The sequence below is a fragment of the Schistocerca serialis genome, chromosome 4 (genome assembly GCF_023864345.2).
Source record: "Schistocerca serialis cubense isolate TAMUIC-IGC-003099 chromosome 4, iqSchSeri2.2, whole genome shotgun sequence".
NCBI classification, from domain to species: Eukaryota; Metazoa; Arthropoda; class Insecta; order Orthoptera; family Acrididae; genus Schistocerca; species Schistocerca serialis.
The window spans coordinates 14,627,034-14,635,261 of NC_064641.1; positions in this window are offsets into that span (position 1 = coordinate 14,627,034).

Here is an 8,228-nt window from a genome sequence, read left to right on the forward strand (position 1 = left end):
AAAGAACTTTTTTACTTTCAATTTTTACATTACTTTTCTGCAAATAAACCGAAATAATGCTCAGTATATTACATTTGTTACTATTTTCACAAAAGGCATGAAGAGGAAAGGCAAAGGAAGTTTGGGACTGCTAATAAATTTCCAGGAAGGTATTATAACCCCTACACGAGAACTTCATATTTAATATTAGATACTTTTAGTATTTTCAGTTGACAATTTGCACGAGCTTGGGTGATATTCCCTTAAAAACAGGGGGAGTAATAATTTTCCCGGTGTCTTGCCTACGTTATAAACGTCGCAATGTTTCCGTTACATTGCTATTTTAAAGTTTCTATAGAAAAACGAACTTGGTTTACATAAATAAAAGCTTGTCTCTCATAGCACAGATCGGCAGCAAACTATGCATAACGCATAATTTTGCAGATTTTGGCGAGGATAGCTGGTGGTCTACAACGGAATGTACAGGGTGTTTGTAAATGTGTATCGGGATTTTAACGCTTTATAATATTTATTATATTAAACTTACAGTTATAAATGATATGTCAAATGAAAGAGCAACTCAGACAGTTTTACCAAGAAGCTTATAAATGTTCAATATGAGCACCATTTGTCATACGGCACACATCAGGTCTACAGCCGAGTTCTTCCGAAACGTTGATAAGTGTGTCTTCAGTGATTGTAGCAACAGCTGCTTCAATCCGTTTTCTTAATTCAGGGAGATCTACTGGTAGCGGAGGCACGTACTCACGATCCTTGATGAAGCCCCAAGGGAAAAAATCGCATGGCTTTAGGTCGGGTGAACGTGGAGGCCATATAACGCAAGCCCTGTCATTGGGCCCCTTGCTGGCTTTTCCAGAGCTTGCGTACAGTGAAGTTCAAACAATCGCTTACTTCGCTATGCCAGTGAGGTGGCGCACCATTTTGCTGGTGCCAAACACAACTGTTTGAGTTGCTCTTTCATTTGAAATATCATTTATAACTGTAAGTTTAACGTAATAAATATTATAAAGCGGTAAAACCCCGATATTCATTTATTAACACCCTGTATTTTGATGCCGTATTCTCGGAGTGTGACTTCTTTTTCTCTCTCTCGATAAGAGCAGTTTTGTAGCTTTCTGATCAAATTATTTACTCAAGACAAAAATAGATATCGCAGGGTTGCATTAGCTCCCGGAGGGTGCTCGACGATTAAAAGAAACAAACGGAATACGGAGTCCTGTACGCTTTAATTAGAATCCATTCCTCGGAAGTTTGCAGAGCCCTCGTGGGCGTTGTTGGTACAATCGCTTCCTGGAAATTATTTGCCAGCCCAAATTCTCCTTGGCTTTCCTTTTCGTGCCTTTTATGAAAACATTGGTAAATACAATATAATCAGTGTTATTTCGGGTTATTTACAGTGTAAGTAACGAAAAAACTGAAAATGAGAAAAGTGCCCACGTATGGACCCGGCCCCAAGACCCTTGGATTACCATTCTGTACTGATTCCGCTGCGTCAACCGCTGCCTGCTCACGTAAATGGCTGATGCATCGCCCGAGCTGTGCCAAAAATGATATTTTTTCCCCTAAACGCTTGGCTATCAGCAGTTCCCAGTTCTGTCACTTTCGCCGATATCCAAGCCTTTCAGATAACAAAATGTGGACGAAATTGGTGATGAGTCGGCGTGGTCCCCTTGTAAGCAGTCATGTGACGCTCCACTACTTAAGTAAACAGTGGCAATGATGCGATGTGTATGTGCCACTTGATGGAACGGCAGAAGGGACCTATCGTGTTTGGAGTCGACCATGATCGCACCTAGAAGGGTTGTGAGCTATGCCTGAACTAGTTATTCTATTACAATACTGCCTGCGAGAAGATGCTACTCGGCCCAGCACACAGTCTAAACACGTGTTTCAAGAAGTAGAATATGCGAACCAGATTACTGGGGATGCTGAGTGCAAAAGGTATGAAGATACAGAAAATTTAACACAAGATGAAACGGAGGATGATGACAACCATTTGAAAGAGTGGCGACATAAAAATATATCTATCGATCACGAGCGGCCTTACATAATATACTGACCTGCTTGTATTAGTTACGAGATGTAAATATCTCCCACCAGAAAAATTTCTAGTTCTTAAACCAGACTTATGTAACTTTCTTGGCATTAATTCAATTTCGTACTATGCGTGGGTACCATAGACCCACGGAGCTGCAGTTTGGTTACGTTTCCGCTTCCGGGTAGCGTTCACGCACTTCCCCCTCTCTGTTACTGTTTGCATACGATTGAGGGGTGGGGGGGCGGAAGGCGGGGGCGGAACCAGTTGGAGTGAGCGACACGGAATGGGCGGGGGAGTCCATTGTTCGGGAAACCCAGCACGTGGCTACGATATCCCCACCGACGCACACACAGTAGTCGGATTTTGTTCTTCGCAATGTTTGGTGAGTTCAACGAATAGATTTTCTTTCCACCTTTCTACCATACCCAAAATACATATTACACCGACTAGGTGCAGAATATTAAATGCTACGTAAATATTAACTGAAAATTTTGTTGAAGGGAGAAAACAAACATTTGTATTTTATGGAACACAGTATTAATGTGAGATAATACGTGATTTCCAGTTCCGATTATGATCAATGGATACATCAAGGAATTAGTTTTACATATTTACGTTCCCCTCACTTGTGACGATAATCCTCCCACGTACATAATTAATTGAGCTGTGTACATTCTCGATTAAAAGGTTCTCATGAACAGGAACTCAGTAATATTTCTGTATTCTTAATTTTTGTACTTTCAATGCTTGCGTCTCTGTTGTGCTTTATTGTGATGTTTGCATCCTTAGCAAAGAGCACTATTTCTGCTTTGTCAGTGCAAGACAGAATTTTATTTATAATTATGTAGGAAGAACATCAGCGGTCCTAATATTGAATCCTGTGAGACACCTGTAGTAATTAATCGCCTCTCAGAAGCAACTGCTGAAAAGGGCAGTTGCTACCTGCCAGTTAAGAATCAAGTAATATGCTTGTGGAACCTTGAAACCTATCAATCTTAAGTTTCCCTGAAAATAAGGATTGTTGTGGAAGTTGGTTGTTTTCGACCGACATTTGGAAATGTCTCAATGGATGAAAATCTACCTGATCGACTTTACGTTGCAAAAACACGATATCGTTGCACAAACACGGTATTTTCGGGAACAGTTAACTCATCTACATCAACATCTACTCTTCAAATCACATTTAAGTGCCTGGCAGAGCGTAAATCGAACCACCTTCACAATTCTCTATTATTCCAATCTCGTATAGCGCGCGGAAAGAACGAACACCTATATCTTTCCGTACGAGCTCTGATTTCCCTTATTTTATCGTGGTGATCGTTTGCCCCTTATGTAGTTCGGTGTCAACAAAATATTTTCGCATTCGGAGGAGAAAGTTGGTGATGATATTATGACTACTGGTGATTTAAGGGTATTCGCCCACTAAGCTGACTGAAGTGATGAACTTCGCCAATGATAGAAACAGTATTGGATGGTCCTGTTGATTAAGTCACTGAAATGAAATTTGTGGAGTGAGGGGATGAAACATCTTAACGCAATGGCACGGAACGGCACCAGTAAAATCAGTTTATAAATGACGAAATTTTGTCGCGGGCCTACATTCACCAGCCTACGATAAGGACAATGTACGCCTTCAGAAACCGCTGTGGCATTATTTTTGATATGCAGGACATAATCAGAGGTTTAAATTCCTGTCGGTACAGCCACAGATCGGGAGGTTCCACTTACCACGCAGGACCTGAATTGGTCTCGTGGAGTTCGTTTTGCTGTTGTGTACGCTAGAAACGGCAGAATTTTTGGATCCAACGGGAAAGTCATAGTAGCAACGCGGTACGGTACCGTTGCGGATTATACTGCACTAGTACACTACTGGCCATTAAAATTGCTACACCACGAAGATGACGTGCTACAGACGCGAAATTTAACCGACAGGAAGAAGATGCTGTGATAAGCAAATGATCAGCTTTTCAGAGCATTCACACAAGGTTGGCGCCGGTGGCGACACCTACAACGTGCTGACATGAGGAAAGTTTCCAACCGATTTCTCATACACAAACAGCAGTTGACCGGCGTTGCCTGGTGAAACGTTGTTGTGACGCCTCGTGTAAGGAGGAAAAATTGCGTACCATCACGTTTCCGACTTTGATAAAGGTCGGATTGTACCCTATCGCGATTGCGGTTTATCGTATCGCGATATTGCTGCTCGCGTTTGTCGAGATCCAATGACTGCTAGAATATGGAATCGGTGGGTTCAGGAGGGTAATGCGGAACGCCGTGCTGGATGCCAACTTCCTCGTTTCAATAGCACTCGAGATGACAGGCATCTTATTCGTATGGCTGTAACGGATCGTGCAGCCACGTCTCGATCCCTGAGTCAACAGATGGGGACGTTTTCAAGACAACAACCGTAGGCACGAACAGTTCGACGACGTTTGCAGCAGCATGGACTATCAGCTCGGAGACCATGGCTGCGGTTACCCTTGACGCTGCATCACAGACAGGAGCGCCTGCGATGGTGTATTCGACGACGAACCTGGGTGCACGAATGGCAAAACGTAATTTTTTCGGATGAATCCAGATTCTGTTTACAGCATCATGATTGTCGTATCCGTGTTTGGCGACTCCGCGGTGAACGCACATTGGAAGCGTGTATTCGTCATCGCCACACTGGCGTATCACCCGGCGTGATGGTATGAGGTGCCATTGGTTACACGTCTCGGTCACCTCTTGTTCGCATTGACAGAATTTTGAACAGTGGACGTTACATTTCAGATGTGTTACGACCCGTGTTCATTCGATCCCTGGGAAACCCTACATTTCAGCAGGATAATGCACGACCTCATGTTGCAGGTCCTGTACGGGCCTTTCTGGATACAGAAAATGGTCGACTGGTGCCCTGGCCAGCACATTCACCAGATCTCTCACCAATTGAAAACGTCTGCTCAATGGTGGCCGAACAATTGGCTCGTCACAATACGCCAGTCACTACTCTTGATGAACTGTGATATCGTGTTGAAGCTGCATGTGCAGCTGTACCTGCACACGCCATCCAAGCTCTGTTTGATCAATGCCCAGGCGTATCAAGGCCGTATTTACGGCCAGAGGTGGTTGTTGTGGGTACTGATTTCTCAGTATCTATGCACCCAAATTGCGTGAAAATGTAATCACATGTCAGTTCTAGTATAATATATTTGTCCAATGAATACCCGTTTATCATCTGCATTTCTTCTTGGTGTAGCAATTTTAATGGCCAGTAGTGTAGATTTAAGTTCCTGCCATGTCTCTTGTACGAACACAGACTGGGGTATTATCACTCGAAATATCTGTCAACCAGCAAACGAAAACATGTTAACAGGAAGCATTCATTAAAGGAAAAAAATGCAAATACTGTTACTTCACTGGCACTGAATCCTAACACTGTTGGTATTACCAAACGACTTCATTTCCATCTCTGACATAATCTTTGTCCTAGTGGCCTTTTATCTCGTCGCCTCGTTTTCCAAATAGTGTTCTCCACCAGTCAGACTCGTAAATGAATAATTAGGCAAAATAACGGTGTGATCAAAATTCGCACGGCTCTGTGGAACGGCACACACATTAAACATTGAATTACATATGTAAACTTGCGAAACAGCCGCGCTGAGAGCATTAATTGTGAATCTGCGCCCGCCGCCATCATTGCTTTTGATGATGCCGTAGGCTTAAAAAGGGTGATTATTGCGGGTCCTGATGGATGTCGTTTGGGGGGGAATGCGCTCTGCCGTCGCCCTTTTTGCTCACATTTCTGGACGATTATTGTGGCGTTATCGGATTTCACACGATCTGAAACGCACGCGGCTGGGCTCCAGAAATTTCGCGCGTGCCGTGTTTTCCAATAAATATGATGGAATGAAAATAAAAGGAGGTTTTTTTTTTTTTTCGTCACCGCATCCGTGTTTCAACATCCGACCAACCGGTTTTGTCTCTGTCGATGTTATGTGCATTCGATTAAAAATGACGTATTACTGTAAATACTCATACCATAGCACGCTGTAGCAGTCTCGGCGTTAGCAGAGCTTGTCATGTTGTTACGTCCTACGGCCGCTCCAAAGAGATGACTTCCGACTATTAGCAGCTGCTTGAGAGTGGAGAATCTGTGGTGTTAAACATGCAGCACCTTTAGATTCACCGATCTGGAGTTGAGAAGCTTCGGTTTTTCGTACGCCTTTGTAGCAGCCGGCCGTTGTGGCCGAGCGGTTCTAGGCGCTACAGTCCGGAGCCGCGCTGCTGCTACGGTCGCAGGTTCGAATCCTGTGTCGGTCATCGATGTGTGTGATGTCCTTAGGTTAGTTAGGTTTAAGTAGTTCTAAGTCTAGGGGACTGATGACCTCAGATGTTAAGTCCCATAGTGCTGAGAGTCATTTGAAGTAAAAAAAAAAGGTTCAAATGTTTGTGAAATCTTATGGGACTTAACTGCTTAGGTCATAAGTCCCTAAGCTTACACACTACTTAACCTAAATTATCCTAAGGACAAACACACACACACCCATGCCCGAGAGAGGACTCGAACTTTCTCTGCCTCGTGATGACTGGGTGTTGTGTGCTGTCCTTAGGTTAGTTAGGTTTAAGTAGTTCTAAGTTCTAGGGGACTGATGACCATAGATGTTAAGTCCCATAGTGCTCAGAGCTACTTGAACCATTTTTGAGGACTCGAACCTCCGCCGGGACCACATTTGAACTCACACATTTGCATAAACAAACGCTCTTGGACACCTACAAAAAACATTTGGATCGCAAAGGTAACAAAGGGCACAACTTCTTAGATACGAAATCATCCGCAACAGACTTGGGTTTCATAAAGTTTGTGCAAGATGGGTCTCAAAACAACTCACGCAGTTGCATAAACAAACGCGCTTGGACATGTAAAAAAAAAAAAAAAAAAAAAAACATTTGGATCGCTGTGGTAACGTAGGGGACAACTACTTAGACAGGATTATCACTGGTGACGAAACATGGATCCATCATTACGAGCCGGAAAGTAAACAGCAGAGTATGGAATGAAAACATCCAAATTCGCCGTGCGAGGAAAAGTTCAGGACCCCACCGTCCCGCAGGAAAACTGATGCTTACGGTTTTTTGGGACGCACAAGGTCCAGTACTGGAACATTATGAGGAAAGGGGCACAACAATAAACAGTGTGTGTTACAGTGAGATGCTTACTGCCAGGCTAAAGACTGCAATTCGAAGCAAACGCCGAGGATTGCTGTCGAAAGGTGTTGTTGCACGACAATGCCCGTCCGCATACTGCTGCCCACACTGCTGAAACGCTCCAGAAACTCGAATTTGAGGTACTGGATCATTATATAGTCCTGACCTTCCCCCTTCTATCACTTGTTTGCTCCACTCAGACAGGCACTAAAAGGGGCCGTCGATTTGCCTCGGACGAAGCAGTGCGCTTCTTTCACTGCGGTGCATTCCTGGCTCGCAGCTCAACCGAGAACCTTCTTTAACGAGGGCACCAGGAAGCTTGTACAACGATGGACCAAGTGCATTGAAACGCAAGGAGACTGTGTCGAAAAGTGATGTTCTTGTAAGTTTCCTATTTGATTACAATAAAACTTTATAACTACTTCGCGGATAATAATTGACTCACCCTCGTGTGTACTAGTCCAAAAAGACGGTTTTCGAAACGTTTGCGTTAGGTAGATCTTTCAGAAGATTTATTTTTACTCACAATTGAGGGGGACAAAAGGAAAAAAAATGATAGGACACTGGTAGGAGATTATAGCCTTCCCCAGTATGTAAACCACGACCCACGACTAAATAAAATGCCGTGTGGCTAGGGCCTACCGTCAGGTAGACCGTTCGCCTGGTGCAAGTCTTTCGAGTTGACGCCACTTCGGCGACTTGTGTGTGGATGGGGATGAAATGATGATGATTAGGACAACACAACACCCAGTCCCTGAGCGGAGAAAATCTCCGACTCAGCCGGGAATCGAACCCGGGCCGTTAGGTTTGAAATTCCGTCTCGCTGACCACTCAGCTACCAGGGGTGGACGACCCACGACTGAACATGAACAAAATTGCGCAGTACAGAGAGATGCTGAGTAGTTGGGTACTGGTAGTTGGAAGTCCACTGCCTTTAATGAGAGTATGAATTACGGTATACGTACTTCGGTTCGTATGCTTCGCACGACCACAGATCGTTTGG